We start from the raw sequence: 17,196 nt of genomic DNA, 5'->3' as shown, positions 1-17,196 counted from the left end.
ACATTAGGAGTGAAGTTTGTGGTCTCCAATCGGCCAGCTGTAATAATGATAATCTTTATTGTCACAAGTAGGCTTACATTAACACTGCAATGAAGTTACAATGCCTATTTGGGTACACAGAGGGAGAACTCAGAATGTCCAATTCGCCTAACAAACGCAGATTTCGGGATCTGTGGGAGGAAACTCGTGTAGGCACACACGGGGAGAATGTACAGACTCCGTACAGACAGTGACCCATGACGTGAATCGAACTTGGGTCCCTGGTGCTATGAAGCAATAGTGCTAACCACTGCGCCGCCCAAAATTACAGCAAGGGGGCAACTAGATTTGAACCAGGGACTTTTTGATCTACAGTCAAATGCTCTACCACTGAGCTATACCCCCAAAAGAGGCAACCATGCTTGATCTTAATTGTTGACAGTGCAGACTATGGAATAGAGTGGTGACTAGGGGCTTTTTACAGTAACTTCATATTTGTGACAATAAAAGGTTTTTATTATTATTATTATTAAATATCTGAGCACATTGTTAGGGATTATTAGTGACTCTCCCAGTTACTGGATTACATAGTGGGCTCGTAAAGTTTTAACTTTCTGTTTGGACTTCACATAGTTCCAGAATGTTTTACTGTCCCCACTTCCTCCAACTGTATGTTTAAAATTCAGCAAGGATTTCACACTACAGATTTAGATTTTTAGTAGATCTATTACCATTAATATGATTTGCTTCTGTCCTGTGCCATCTATAAGTCAGCTTGACTAATGGTCAAGTTAAGGATCCGACGGAGTGTGGGCCGTATAGGCCCATATCACTTCTGAATGTGGACGCAAAAATATCTGGTGAAGATACTGGCGGATAGGCTGGAGGAGTGCTTCCTGAAGGTGATATGTAAAGATCAGATGGGGTTCATGGGAGGGAGGCAGCTCTTTTCAAACATTAGAAGGGTATTGAACATCATTATGGCACCGGCAGAGGGGAAGGAAACAGAGGTAGTTGTGGCATTGGACGCTGAGAAGGCGTTCGACCGGGTAGAATGGGGCTATTTGATGGCGGTTCTGGAGCGGTTTGGGATTGGACCAAGATTTGTGAATTGGGTAAAGCTACTATATAAGGAGCTGAGGGCGAGTGTCCGCACAAACAAGGTCAGCTCGAGATACTTTTTTCTCCACCGTTCGACTAGGCAGGGATGTCCTATGTCCTCCCTGCTGTTTGGGGATTAAGACACTAAAACATTTGTTCCTTAGGGGTCGGTTTGCACGATTGAAGGAGCTGGAAGCGAAGTATGGGCTGGAGCAGGGGGAAATGTTTAGATATATGCAGGTTCGAGATTTTGCTAGAAAGGAGATACAGAACTTCCCGGAGGAGCCGGCCTCCACATTGCTGGAGGAGGTGCTGATGACAGAGGGACTGGAGAAGGGGGTTGTGTCAGCGGTCTACGTAATTATTTTGGAGGAGGAGAAGGCACCACTGGAAGGGATCAAAGCAAAGTGGGAGGAAGAGTTGGGAGAGGATATGGAGGAGGGGTTCTGGTGTGAGGTGCTCCGGAGAGTGAATGCCTCCACCTCGTGCGCGAGGTTGGGGCTGATACAGCTGAAGGTGGTACACAGAGCACACCTCACGAGGGCGAGGATAAGCCGATTCTTCAAAGGAGTAGAGGATGTGTGTGAGCGTTGCGGGGCGGGCCCCGCTAATCACGTTCATATGTTTTGGTCCTGTCCAAAGCTAGAGGATTACTGGAAGGAGGTTTTTAGGATAATCTCTAAAGTGGTGCACGTGAAACTGGACCCAAGCTCCCGGGAGGCCATATTTGGGGTGTCGGACCAGCCAGGATTGAAAATGGGTGCGGAGGCAGATGTTGTAGCCTTCGCCTCGTTGCTCGCCCGAAGGCGGATCCTGATGGGTTGCAAAGCAACCACTCCACCCTGTGCCCTGGCGTGGCGACGGGATCTGTTGGAATTCTTGACTCTTGAGAAGGTTAAGTTTGAACTGAGGGGAAGGACAGAGGGGTTCTACAATTCATGGGCATTATTCATTATGTACTTTCAAGAACTGGATAACATCCAACATTAGTTGGGGGGGGTGGGTGGGAGGGTTGGGGGGGAGAGGAGCGACGGGTGTTAATGGGGGCTGTGGGGGATTCCTGATTCCTTTTTGTCAGTTGTTTATGTGAACATGTAGGTGAATGTTTTGGGTTTGGTGGGAGGATGGGATCGTTGTTATTGATATGGGGATTGACATATTTGTTACTGATTATTGTTTATTGTTGGTGGGTGTAAATTGGGGAGAAAATGCAAAAAAGGAGGAAAATAAAGAAATATGTTTTTAAAAAGTTGACTAACGGTCGTCGTCTCTTTGCTTCTCGTACTTGTTGTATGTAACAGTGATTTTTAGTTTGTGATGCCATTTTTTCATTGGAATACTTTCGCCAAGAGCCTCAAGAATTGCTGATCAATATTGTGCTCAGACTTCACTGACTACATCGTATGAGAGCAGCCCAATCTTTCTCTTTCGAAAGTTCCTGAAAATTATCCCAATCGGCATTCAGTTTTGACAATTGAACACTTTCTTGCCTTAACCTTGATCTTAGTTAAGGTCAATCGATACAATGTTATGATCTGAGTCTCCAAGTGGTTCAAGAATTCAAATAGAAACTACAGGAGCCGGGTCAGAAATGAAAACGTACAGCATCTCCCTTAGTTGCTTGATCGACGGGTTATGTAATTCTATCTTCAAGAATTGCATCCATAAGATCATCCTATTGTGGGCTACACTGAAAGGCCTTTCGGTCAATAGCAGGTTGTGGCGCTAACAATTGTACACAAAGACTCGAGTGAAGTACAAGAGGCTTTATTGCTGTGAGATGCTAACCCTCCGGCGGCAGCTGTAGAATAGTATCTCAGTGAAGCTAGCACATATTTATACACAAGCTCCCTGTCGGCGGAGCTAGCCGGCAGGGGCTTACCGGAGAAACCTGTATTACAGGTACGGCCATACATCCCCCTACTGCAAGTACACATATCTACAGTGGTTGTATCACCACATTCACCCCCTGTAAAAAATGAGTTCGGCGGGGGTGACGTGGAACTATAATACAAAAGGTGATCTATGTACAAAAGGTCCAAACAACAGAAAACCAAGAGTCCATCTGGTTAGCAGGTCACAGGTTGAGCCGAGTCAGCGGTCGAACGTTCCGTTGTGATCGGCGTAGCTGTGGTGGCGACGTCGGCACAGGCGGTGTTGGTGACGATGGTGCAGGTGCTGGCGGTGTTGGTGCTGGCCAGTGGCGGGATGACTCCGAAAGCGAGCCGGAATCTTCCGTGTCCTCTAGTATGGGCAGGGGGACGAGGGATGGACCCGGTGGGGACGAATACGGTGGCGCTGAGAAAAAGGAGGGTGGCGCGGGGGGGGGGGAAAAGGGCGTGGGATCGGCACCTGAGGGAGCCCGGTCCCGGAGCGAGACTGTGTCCTGCCGGCCATCGGGGAACTCCACGTAGGCATACTGGGGGTTGGCATGGAGCAGGTGTACTTTGTCCACCAGGGGTTCCGCCTTGTGGTGCCTGACATGCCTACGGAGAAGGACTGGGCCCGGAGTCATGAGCCAAGTCGGGAACGACACCCCGGATGTAGACCTCCTAGGGAAGGCAAAAACACGTTCATGGGGTGTACTGTTAGTCGCGGTGCACAGTAGTGACCGAATGGATTGGAGCGCGTCAGGGAGGATCTGCTGACAGCGAGCGGCTGGGAGGTTCCTGGACCCTAGGGCCAGCTGGACGGCCCTCCATACCGTCCCATTCTCCCTCTCTACCTTCCCGTTTCCCCGGGTGTTATAGCTGGTCGTCCTGCTGGAGGCGATACCCCTGCTGAGCAGGAAATGACGCAGCTCATCGCTCATGAATGAGGATCCCCTGTCACTGTGGATGTAGTCGGGGAAACCGAACAGAGCGAAAATGGAATCCAGGGTCTTGATGACGGTGGCAAACGGCATATCCCGGCATGGGATGGCGAAGGGGAACCTAGAAGATTCATCGACCACACTAAGGATGTAGGTGTTGCGGTCGGTGCAGGGGAGGGGCTCTTTGAAATTTACGCTGAGGCGTTCAAAGGGGCGGGACGCTTTCATCAGGCGCGCACGATCTGGCCGGTAGGAGTGCGGCTTGCACTCGGCATAGATCTGGCGGTCTCTGGTGACTGCCCGTACTTTCTCGACGGAGTAGGGCAGATTGCGGGCTTTGATTAGGTGGTACAAACGAGTGACCCCCGGATGGCAAAGGCTCTTGTGTAAGGCACGGAGCTCGTTCACTTGTGCGCTGGCACATGTACCTCGGGAGAGGGCGTCTGGGGGCTCGTTCAGCTTGCCGGGGCGATACAAGATCTCATAGTTATAGGTGGAGAGCTCAATTCTCCACCGCAAGATTTTGTCATTTTTGATCTTGCCCCACTGCGTGTTGTTGAACATGAAGGCTACCGACCGTTGGTCAGTGAGGAGAGTGAATCTCATGCCGGCCAGGTAATGCCTCCAGTGCCGCACCGCTTCAACGATTGCGTGGGCCTCCTTTTCAACAGAGGAGTGTCGAATTTCGGCGGCGTGGAGGGTGTGGGAAAAGAATGCCACGGGTCTGCCTCTCTGATTCAGTGTGGCGGCAAGGGCGACATCTGAAGCGTCGCTCTCTACTTGGAAAGGCAGTGTCTCATCTATTGCGTGCATCCCGGCCTTGGTTATGTCAGAGCGACTACGGGCGAAGGCTTATTGTGCCTCGGCCGTGAGGGGAAAATGTGTGGACTGGATTAGTGGGCAGGCGTTGTCCACGTATTGTGGGACCCATTGGGCATAGTAAGAAAAGAACCCCAGGCAGCGTTTGAGAGCCTTGGGGCAGTGGGGGAGGGGGAACTCCGTGAGGGGGCGCATGCGGTCAGGGTCGGGCCCCAGTAGTCCGTTTTGGACTATGTAGCCGAGGATGGCTAAACGGCCTGTGCGGAACACACACTTCTCCTTGTTATATGTGAGGTTAAGGAGGGATGCCGTGTGGAGGAATTTAGCAAGGTTGGCGTCATGGTCCTGCTGGTCATGGCCGCAAATGGTGACATTGTCTAAGTACGGAAAAGTGGCCTGCAGTCCGTACCGGTCAACCATTCGGTCCATTTCTCGTTGAAATACCGAGACCCCGTTTGTGACGCCGAAGGGAACCCTAAGAAATTGGTACAGGCGACCGTCTGCCTCGAAGGCAGTGTAGGGACGGTCCGATTTATGGATGGGGAGCTGGTGGTAGGCGGATTCAGGTCAATTGTAGAGAAGACCCGGTACTGTGCAATCTGATTGACCATATCAGATATGCGAGGGAGGGGGTATGCATCGAGCTGCATGTACCGGTTGATGGTCTGGCTGTAGTCCACAACCATCCTGTGCTTCTCCCCAGTTTTAACCACTACCACCTGGGCTCTCCAGGGACTGTTGCTGGCCTCGATAATACCCTCCCGAAGCAGCCGCTGGACTTCGGAACTGATGAAGGCCTTGTCCTGGGTGCTGTACCATCTGCTTCTGGTGGCGACGGGCTTGCAATCTGCGGTCAGATTGGCAAAGAGGGAGGTAGGCTCGACCTTGAGGGTCGCGAGGCCGCAAATGGTGAGGGGAGGTAGGGGTCCGCTGAATTTGAGGGTGAGGCTCTGGAGGTTGCATTGAAAGTCCAGGCCTAGTAAGAGTGACGCACAGAGGTTGGGGAGAATGTACAGGCGGAAACGGCTGAATTCCACGCCCTGTACAGTAAGTTTAACCAGACAGGAGCCCCGGATCGGGACAGAGTGGGAACCGGAGGCGAGAGAGATCTGCCGGTTGGCGGGTGGACCACAAGGGAGTAGCGCCTTACCGTGTCCGAGTGAATGAAGCTCTCGGTGCTCCCGGAGTCGATGAGGCAGGAGGTCACGTGGCCGTTGACGAGCACCGTCGTGGAAGAGGGTGCCAGGTTGCGAGGACGGGACTGGTCGAGCGTAACGGAGGTGAGTAGCGGGCGATCGGCCGACGAGTCTGATGAGTCCGGCGAGTAGCGGCAGCGACCCGGGTCCCGTGGTCCCGTCCCGAGGGGAGGACAAAATGGCGGCGTCTGGAGTACCTGTGTGGGAGAAGATGTCGGCGGACAAATGGCGGCGCCTATGGAACACACATGGAAGCGGGGGGTGAAGATGGCGGCGCCCATGATGCGCATATGGCGGGGACGGCGAAAGATGGCGACGCCCACTGATCGCACGTGGGGTCAGGGGCAGCGGACGGCAGGGCCCATTGTGCGATCGGCTGAGGCGAGGGGGGAATGCGGGTGCGATAGCGGCAACCGTCCGGGACTGACACACCGCTGCAAAGTGGCCTTTCTTGCCACAAGCTTTGCAGGTCGCAGTGCGGGCCGGGCAGCACTGGCGGGGATCCTTCTGCTGGCCACAGAAGTAGCATCGGGGACCCCAGGGGTGCGCGGTGCAGCGAGCAGCGCAGGCGTAGTGCGCGGGGCGGCTGCTGGGAGGGGCGGTTGCGGTGTCCACGAGGGGTAGGACGGGTGGGCCTGGAGGGCCGTTTGCTCGGTGAAAGAGGGGTAGGACGGGTGGGCCGAGTGGCTAGCGGGGTTGGATCGCGCACTACGGGAGGCGGCCGTCATTGATAGCGCCAGAGTCTTTGTAGCCACGAGATCGAGGGCGGCCCCTTCCAGCAGTAGTTGCTGGATGGTGTCCGATGCAATGCCCGTAACAAAGGCATCCCGCATGAGTAAGTTTGAATGTTCCGTGGCCGTGAGGGCCTGGCAGTCGCAGTCTCGCACTAGAGGTATAAGGGCCCTCCAGAAGTCCTCAATCGACTCACCCGGCTGTTGGACGCGAGTGGAGAGTAGATGTCTCACAAACAGGGTGTTCGTCGACTGTGCGTAGTTTTCCTTGAGCAGTTCCATGGCCCTGGCGTAGTCAGGCGCATCTCGAATTAGCGGAAAGACTCTGGAGCTGAGTCTTGAGTCGAGTAGCTGTCGTATTTGAGCCTCCGTCGGGGAAGGGTCCACTGAAGAGATGTAGGCCTCGAAGACTGCAAGTCAGTGAATTAAGTCTTTCTTGGCATGGGGCATCTGCGGTTCCAGCTGCAGGCGGTCAGGTTTGATCCTGATGTCCATGATGTAAGGAAAATCTCATAGCAATAAATTGTGGCGCTAACAATTGTACACAAAGACTCGAGTGAAGTACAAGAGAGGCTTTATTGCTGTGAGTTGCTATTCCTCCGGCGGCAGCTGTAGAATAGTATCTCAGTGAAGCTAGCGCATATTTATACACAAGCTCCCTGTGGGCGGAGCTAGCCAGCAGGTGCTTACCGGAGAAACCTGTATTACAGGTACGGCCATACATCCCCCTACTGCAAGTACACATATCTACAGTGGTTGTATCACCACACAGGTAGATTAAAATCACCCGTAACTATTGTAAAATCTGTTTTCTAATCACCCGCGATGCCAAATAGATTCTGTAGTCTGATATCACTTTCCTGCGTCAAATTAGGCAATTGATAAACCACTCCTACTGTTATTGTAATACTATTAGGGGAGTATTGGTGGCCCAAGATGAATCTTCAAATCCAACATCATTCATCCATAAACAAGACAATGAGGTAAAATCCCTTCTGACATAAAGCAACATCCCTCTTCCACATTGATCAGTTTGATCCTTTCTAAAGCAATAATAATCTGGCAATGCGAACAAGCATTAGAAAACTGTGGTGTTGCCCCCAATTCGGTTACAACTACAGAAGTTGATTTCTAGTCAGTCATGTTAAGTGCAGCAAATACATTTTGTTACAAGTAGGATAAGCGTTAATAACAAGCATTTTTGATGACCTATGAACATTTATTTGTCTCCCCTACCAGTAAAATGTTTCCAAGAGCAGTCATAAACCTATTTCCCTAATTTCCTTGACAGCATTTCCAAATCAGTCCATCATTGCTTACACTGTGGGTGGAATTCTCCGCTCCCCACGCGGCCTGGGAGAATCGTGGGAGGGCCTCCTGACATTTTTTATGACCCCCTGGCACCCCCAGCGATTCTCCCCCCCCCCCCCCCCCCCCCCCCACCCCCCCCCCACCCCCCCCCCCCCCCCCGGCTCGGAAAAATCGCCGCTCGCCGTTTTTCATGGCGAACGGCGATTCTCCGAGCCCGATGGGCCGAGCAGCCGGACCTTCACACCCGTTTCAACACGGCACCGACCACACCTGGTCGCTGCATTCGTGAAACGGGTGCCAGATGCCCGTTTGGGGCATCTCGGGGCGCGATTGGAACGGGAGCACCACGACTGTGCTCGGGTGGGGACAGGCCCGCGATCGGTGCCCACCGATCGTCGGGCCAGCGTCCAAAATGGACAAACTCTTTCCCCTCCGCCGCCCGGCAAGATCAAGCCGCCACGTCTTGCCGGGCAGCTGAGGAGAAAGACGGCCATCGCGCATGCGTGGGTTCGTGCCGTCTGCGCGATGAAGTCATCCGCACATGCGCGGGTTGGAACCGGCAACCTGCGCATGCGCGGATGACTTCACATTCTCGGCATGACGAGGTTGCTGCTGAGAAAGATGGAGGCCCGCTCCTAGCCCCCCGGGTGGGGGTGAATTAGGTGCGGGGAGCGGGCTCCAAGGCCGTTGTGAACCTCAGCTGAGTTCACGACGGCCTTCATGAATTCGGCCCCCTGCGGAGAATTCCACCCTGTAACTTTATTTTCGACCTTGTCCTCTCATTCTTCTGTTAAGTTCATACGAACGTTTACCATTCTTTGGAAAAACAACTCACTCATTTACCTGCTGGATTCAACCTCATAGACTTCATTTTTGCTGAGATTTAGGCTCTGCGGGGCAGGGGATATTTTTTTTGGACTGACAACCGCACCCTGGGTACATTTTCCTCTGGATTGTCCATTTACGAGGGACAGAACTTGCCTGCTGTCAGTGACAAAGTTCTGTTGGTTAACCATTTTGGAGGCTCAGGGCTTCTTCTCTGTCTGATTGAGACTAAGTCTCGTTGGTTAACTATGTACAAGGCAGGAAGTATGGTGGCGCAGTGGGTAGCACTGCAGCCGCACGCCGCTGATGTCCCAGGTCCGACCGTAGCTCTGGGTCACTGTCCGTGTGGAGTTTGCACATTCTCTCCGTGTTTGCATGGGTTTTTCCCCCCACAAGCCAAAGATGTGCAGGGTAGGTGGATTGGCCACACTAAATTGCCCCTTAATTGGAAAAATGAATTGGGTACTCTTAAAAAAAACGAAGTGCAAGGCCTATGACTTGCCTCTCTCCGCCAGAGACTAAATCCAGTTGGTTAACTATATACAAGGTTGGCCTTGTCTCTCTCTGCCAGAGACAAAGTCCAATTGGTTAACTTGGTCAAAATGAGCATGGAATGCCCAAGCATCAAAGTGTGTTGGAAATGTAGCTTTGGATAGACGTGGGAAATTTCTAGATCTTCCCATATTGTTGGTTTTGGCCGAAAATCTAATTTGTCACCTAATTCGAATGAAAAATCCAAATCCAGTTTGTTTTCCTCAACTTTTGTAATGATAGCACCACAGTTTGACTTTCCCTCCTGGAAAGCTGAACAATTCGAACTCCGAACAACAGACCCAAAAGATTGAGGAGTTACAACTTCCTGGTTAGACCAGTTTGTGCAACATGTAATTAGATCGACAAATACTCAACCATCTTTGAGATGACATTAATCGGATCGTCCAAATTGGGAAAAACACAAGCAGTAGTGATAGAAACTGAATCCGATAAATTGGGAGTACAACCTTTACAAAGATACTGCCAAGGAGAATAGGCAACGTTCTTCTGTTTCTGAACAAAAACATTCCCAGAAACTGTTTACTGAGTGAAATAATTGAAACAAATCATTGAAAGGAATTCTACAAAAGTATTAAGTTTACAGTAAATTGAGGAATCAACTGAGTGGCGTTGGCCTGACGTTTTCTGATCCTTGACTTTCCTCAAAGATTACGTGAAGGAATCTGCAATTTTATAAAACATTGTGCATGTTCATCCCCACATTTCATTCAGATAATTGCAATAACCTATTTAACTAAACAGCGTCAACTGCTTGTCTCCTTATGTCTCTGATATTTTATAAAACTTATTCTACACCTCTAAACATTCTTTTCTGGCCCAGATTTCCTTTGAGGTTTGTGATACCACGTAGCATAGACTATATTTTGATTCCAGCAATCATTCAAAAGATATTTATAGAATTTATACCGGCATGAGATAAATCACTTACATTCTGGCACATTGCATAAATATTTCACAACATTTTATATTTGACTGATGAATACAATATGCTGCGCTACACGATATCATAAACATAAAGACTTGTGATTCCCTGTCCCCACTTCGCCAATTCTGTTTCCATCCCTTCCACAGAAGTTACCGAGCCCTCAATAAGTAAGCAGAGGACAGAAAGCATCCCAATATTGCCTTTAAGAATGAGCTGGTTGAAGAATGGTACAGAATGGTGCAGTGAGGAAGTACACTGTCCTTACACCCTTGGAGTTCATTAATAAAACCTGCTCCAGCGCAGAAAAAATAGACGTTGGCCATGATTTCCATAACTTTACCAACTTGTGAGGAATGAGTTTTGGACCTAACATGGGTCCAAGTATGTGTAGACTCAAAGTTCGGAACTGCCCTTCATTCAATATAAATTGCCAATCTCGCTCAAGGAGGCTGCATGACCATTTGTTGTGAGAAATTAAAATATCACCTTGATACAGCTCTTTGATGTTACTTCATTTCATTTCATGCATTGGCGTAGAATTCACCCAAAGAGTTTAGTATGTGTAGTAGCTCACCCCTTCCAAAGGGTCAAAAGTGCGTCAAAAGGGTCATGTCACCCGATCAGACAATAGGGAATAAGTGCAGGAATCTCAGTGTAGAGCGTTGTGTTTGCAACCTCTTGTGGCCTTAGTGCTGAGAATGAAGACATCATTGATTGTGATTTATATATAGTTCATTAGTTAATAAACTCTTTGTTGTTTGTTAGCCAGCTGGTGGTCACCAATCATTGCATTTACTGCTTTGGTGATGAGGAAAACCAACAGCAACCCAAATTGCACCAGAGAAAAGAAGTCAAGTTCAAGAGTTAAGTCCAATTGAGTCCAGCCTGAAAGAGGAGCAAAGCAGTCATGCATCTCTTCGGAAAATTAGAAGCTTTTGATGCTGCTACAGAGTACTGGATACAGTATGTGGAGCCATTGCAATATTTTTTCCGGGTGAATAAATTAGAGATGGAGGATAGAAAGAATGTAATTTTGCTGACTGCATATGGGACCCAAACATATAACTTAATCCGGAGTTTAATGTCCTTGGATGCTCCTGACACCAAGGCTTTTGCAGAACTGATTGAACTAGCAAAGGAGCATTATCAGCTGAAGCTCTCAGTAAATTACAAAGGTACAAATTTAACTCCACCAGGTGAAGCCCAGGGGAGACCATTGCGGCATTTGTAGAAAGGCTAAGACAAATCATGTAGCATTGTGATTTTAGGTCACTGTTGAATGACATGTTAAGAGACCGATTGGTATATGATGCAAACCATGCAGTAATACAAAGAAAATTGCCAACTGAATCAGAGTTAACCTTTAAGAAGGTGATAGAAATGGCAATAGCAATAAAGAATGCTGGCAAGAGTGCCCTGGACCTGCAAAGTGCACAGAGCAATGAGTTAGGCGGGGATCAGGTGGCACGGTAGCACAGTGGGTAGCACTGTTGCTTCACAGCTTCAGGGTCCCAGGTTCGATTCCCAGCTTGGGTCACTGTCTGTGTGGAGTCTGCACGTTCTCCCCGTGTCTGCGTGGGTTTCCTCCGGGTGCTCAGGTCTCCTCCCAGAAGTCCTGAAAGACTTGCTGTAGTTGAATTGGATATTCTGAATTCTCCCTCTGTATAACCGAACAGGCGCCGGAATATGGTGACTCGGGTATTTTTACAGTAACTTCATTGCAGTGTTAATGTAAGCCTACTTGTGACAATAAAGATTATTATTATTATGACTGTGAGCAGCAATGATGCCAGGAATGAAGGCAAGGGTTTAAGTAGAGAGAATAGCACAGAAATCGGAAAAGCCACATGATACAGAAGATTAAAACATCAGCTAAGGAATAATAGAGTGCTATTATTACAAGGGAAGATACTCCCCATAAATGTGTAGATTTAGAGAAGCAGAGAGCTTCATGTATGAAGAAAAGGTATTATTAGAATTAGAACAGTACAGCACAGAACAGGCCCTTCGACCCTCGATGTTGTGCCGAGCAATGATCACTCTACTCAAACCCACGTATCCACCCTATACCCGTAACCCAACAACCACACACGGGGAGGACGTGCAGACTCCACACAGACAGTGACCCAGCCGGGAATCGAACCTGGGACCCTGGAGCTGTGAAGCATTGATGCTAACCACAATGCTATCGTGCTGCCTCTAAATTGCCCTTAGTGATCAAAAAGGTTAGGAGGGGTTATTGGGTTACGGGGATACGGTGGAAGTGAGGGCTTAAGTGGGTCGGTGCAGACTCGATGGCCAAATGGCCTCCTCCAGCACTGTATGTTCTATGTATGATACTGCTTGGATAGCAGAATGAGAAAACTTCAAAGTAAATGAAGCCTTATCAGCTCAGGAAAGATAAACATAGTTGTGAGGATTGTGTTATCCTTTGGGGAACGAGAGTGGTCATTCACAAATCAGGAAGAGAATCACTGCTTGATGAATTACATAGCACCCATTCGGGCATGCGCAAGATGAAAATGCTAATGGGAAGCTACATGTAATGGTCTGGAATCTATGCGGATATAGAAAGGGTTATGAAACAATGTGACCCATGCCAGTTATACCAGAAGATGCCAGCCGCAGAGCCCTTGTGCACCTGGGAATGGCCGGGTTGTCCATGTGTGATAGTTCATGTGGATTACGTTGGCCCATTCATGGGTGCTCCGTTTCTTTTGCTGGTGGACGCCCTTTCAAAATAGATGAAGGTAGTTGAAATGAAGTCAACCACTTCATACACCACAGTTGAGAAACTGCACCACTGTTTCGCCACACATGGCGTACCAGAATTACTTATTTCAAACAATGGAACTGCATTCACAAGTTCTGAATTCCAGCAGTTCATGACCTTTAATGGAATAATACATAGGCACAATGCAGCATATCACTCCTCGCCGAATGGGTTGACTGAACAAGCAGTTCAGACATTCAAGGCTGGTCTCAGACAGCACTGACCTGTGTCACTAGAAACCAAGATAACACGTTTTTTGTGAACCACCCCGCAAAGCTCAACAGGCATAGACCAGTTGAGATACTGATGGATTGTCGCTTGAGAAACAGGTTGAGCCTGGTAGTTCCAAATTTGGGCAGGAGGATGGGGACAAGGCAGAGTTGTCAGAAAAGGAACCATGTTTCAGCAAAGGTGGAAAAAGCATTTGAGATAGACGACCCAGTTTGTGTGAAGAATTTTGGAAGTGGACCAAGTTGAGTCCCGGAAGTCGTGGTGGCCAAATAAGGGCCACTGTCCAATGAATTGAAAATGCAGGACAAGCTTTTGAAGAAACACATAGATTATTTGCAGAGAAGGTGGCCGTGTCAAGGGCCAGTACTACAGCCTCATCCAATTGGGCCAACCAATAGTGTGTTATTGTGTTCCCAACGAATGGAGCGGTTGACCAACCTGTTGCAGGCAAAGGTGTTGCTACCAGTGGAACTGAGGAAACAGTGGAAAGTTATGTGCTACCACCAAGAAAGAGTTCTAGTGAAGGAGGTCTAACTGAAGCTACCTCTGCAGTGGAAACTCAACCGGTTGAGCTACGTCATTCCCAGAGAAAGAGACTAGTAGTCACCAATCATTGCATTTGCTACAGGATGCCTTTCTTTTCCTCTACCTCTAGACCTCTTGATTAGATTTCCACCATGAATCCAGCCATCTTTATATAAACGACCTCAGCTCTTCAATTCTATTGCAGTCTGCAAATTGCTCCCAAAGCCCACCATTCCAAATCACCTGCCGACTGAACGTGCCGATTAGAGACCTGTTGGTGAAGGGGACTGAATCCCTTCCATCTGATGGGCCTCTCACTTAAAAAAGGATTAACATAAGAAAAATCTGATCCATTAAATAAAAACAAGCATGAAATGGAATATTACTCACTCAGAGTTGCTCTTTGAAATTGCTTCCAGCATTTTCTCCCTACCCCACCCCCATATCCTGCGTCTTGCCCTGAATAACTTTCATATCTGACACTTGCCAATTCCTTTTGTACTGCAATCCAGTTCTTGTGGTCGCTGTGATATCTTACTGGCAATCGGAGAACATCTACAAATTAACCTGCTTATCCAGGCAAATCATTTCCAGATTAAAGGAAAGATGGAAATATCAAGACTGGAATATTTTTCTCTCTTCGTCTCCTCACAGAACGCTCCCCGACCCCCGCCCTATTGTGGTTGTGGTTCAAATCATATATTACAGTTATCAGGGACTGTAATCTAAACTAATTGCCGACATATGCTTGTGTTATCATACCTTCATTTAAATTGAAAAATCACCATGATTGATGCAGGGGAGACTGTACAATAGCCATTAAAGAAAAATATCAGCAAATACACCAACTGAAAGATCTGAAGCGATCCCTTTCCAACTTGGGCTATTCGACAGCAATTTGCCGAAGACATTGATATTTCATCTTTCTTCCCCCCTCAATTATCTGTGGGTATTATTGAAACAATATGGGATTTCTAATAACCAAATGGCCCGGTGAACTTATTCAATAGGTATTAATTGAGCCTAACAAGCAAAGGTGATTCAGGTTGACACTTGGGGTCAGAATTTTGCTATTGAGGTGGGTAGATCAAGTCAGGAAACTTCCTGACTAGGCAGACTCACCTAAATTCAAAGGACTCCGTTAGACCTAAATTTCACTCCAGGCAGGTTAAAGACAGGATTGAGTCAGGCCCCCTGACCCTGGATGCAGATCCTAGATGCCATGGGGGTACACAAGGCCAAAGTGGATTCATAACCCCCTGTTACTTCAATGCCAACCCATGTCTCCCACTCACCCCATGCCCACTCTTATCTTCATGCCAATTTATACTCCCATGCCGCATGCCCCCATGCCATTTCTATGCCAACTCATGCCCCTCACCCATCCCCATGCCCACTCTTACCCTCACGCCAATTCATACTCTCATGCCATATCACACCTCCAGGCCAACTCATGTCTCCCACTTCTATGCTCCCTCTTATCCACAAGTCACCACTATGTCAACTCATATTCCCATGCACTCTCATACACCGGTTCCACTTCTATGAAAACTAAAACGTATGCCCCCACCCATCCCTAATTCCCCCTCACACTTCCTCTGCCATTTATACTCCCATATTACTTCCATAGTCACTCACCCAGTATCCACCATTGGCAGAACTCAGAAACTTAGGAGATGAAATAAAACTTCAAATGATTTAACAGCTCTCACTCATATACATTTTATAGTGAAAAAACTCCCATTCACGAAACCCATTCAAAGTTTTTAAATCACCTCACGTGACTAATTTATCATAAACACAAAGAGCTTATGTTGAGAATTTATGTCAGTCATCCAATCCTTTAATATCTTTATTAAACTGTCCATCCAACATGAAATCAGAAACTCCTGCTGAAACCATTCTAGATTTTGAAACTCAGCCTGAAATTCATAATGTTCTTGTTTCAGATCATGTCACTCAAACAGAGCTCACCCACCCTTTGAGAGTCACTCCATAAATACATGACTCCCATACTGCAGGTTAAAATGTTTGGAACAACCTAAATGGAATCTACTTTAAGTCAGCACCAAGGTCAAATGGCCCAGCTGTGTTCAGGTTTCCTGCCTGTGTGAATCACACCCCACCCCCTTTACCCTGCTGGTAAAAAATGGATCTGTCGGAAATGGGGATGGAACTTCTGCATCTGGGGGCCATCCAACATTTCAAATTTCAGCCCTTGGGCTGCACTGTGTTTGCTGATTTCAGCTCAAGTGGCATTTGGGCACGGTACTCCTCTGGACCTCTACTCTTACACTGTTAATCTTACTAGAAATGAATATGCATGAATATTGGGTAAAAACAAGGCTGGGCCTAGGTGGTCAAAGCGCTTGTCTCCCCTCACAGTTTTATTTAAGAAAGTATATAATTGCATTGGAAGAAATGCAGAGAATATTCACACAACTGATTTCTGGGCCTGTATCCATTGGATTTAAGAAAAAACAAGATGTGATCTTATTGAAAGTTATAAAATACTGAGGGGATTTGAAAGAGACTATAACTAGGGGGCACACTTCAAAAGTAAGAGCGCGCTCATATAAGATGGGGATGAGGAGAAATTATGGGCGCAATTCTCCGCACTCACGACGGTGCGGAGAATAGCGGGGTTCGTAGATTTTTACAGCCACGCTAGTCTGACGCCCTCCCGCTATTCTCCCCCCCCCCCCCCCCCCCCCCACGCCCGACACGAATCGCTGCCGCCGTTTTTTTACGGCCAGCAGCGATTCTCAGCTGGCCGATGGGCCGAAGTCCAAGCCCTTTACGGCTGTTTTTACGAACGGCAAACACACCTGGTCTGGCCGTTCGTAAAAACGGCCGTAAAGTCCCGATTTTGAAAACCATGGCACTGATTGGCACGGCAGTACCACGGCCGTGCCAAGGGTGCCATGGACCCGCGATCGGTGGGCACCGATCGCGGGCAGCGGGTCCGATACCTGCGCACTCTTTGTCCTTCCGCCGCCCCGCTGCATCACTTCGCAGGGCGGCTGAGGGGCATCCCGGCCCGCGCATGCGCGGGTTTCGTGCAAATGCGCGATGACGTCATCCGCACATGCGCGGGTTGGAGTCTTCCAATCTGCGCATGCGCGGCTGACGTCATGTGACGCGTCAGCCGGCGCAAACTCTGGCAAGCGGGCTTAACGAAATTTGTTAAGCCCGCGATGCCGGAGTTCACGCCCGCGGCATACTAGCCCCGACCGGGGACCAGAATCGGTTCCCGGTCGGGGAGGGGGAGGCTGGCGTCAAACCCGCCCGGATTTGACGCCAGCCTTACGATTTCTCCCTGTCTGGGAGAATCGCGCCCTATTTGTCTCAGAGTGTCGTGAATCTTTGGAACTCTTGCTTCCTATCAGCAGTGGAGGCAGGGTCATTGAATA

The 17,196-nt window shown here is 48.8% G+C and overlaps 1 non-coding gene across 1 annotated transcript; it reads right to left on the bottom strand.

Moving 5' to 3' along the window:
* Window positions 1–312: 312 nt before the first annotated feature.
* On the bottom strand, window positions 313–384 carry trnay-gua. The gene has a single exon. It is a non-coding gene; the product is annotated as a tRNA-Tyr (tRNA).
* Between the last annotated feature and the right edge of the window lie 16,812 nt (window positions 385–17,196).

Source organism: Scyliorhinus canicula, chromosome 4 (genome assembly GCF_902713615.1).
Source record: "Scyliorhinus canicula chromosome 4, sScyCan1.1, whole genome shotgun sequence".
Classification (NCBI taxonomy): Eukaryota; Metazoa; Chordata; class Chondrichthyes; order Carcharhiniformes; family Scyliorhinidae; genus Scyliorhinus; species Scyliorhinus canicula.
Note: the sequence above shows the minus strand (reverse complement) of the source record. Positions and strands in the feature narration are given on the sequence as shown.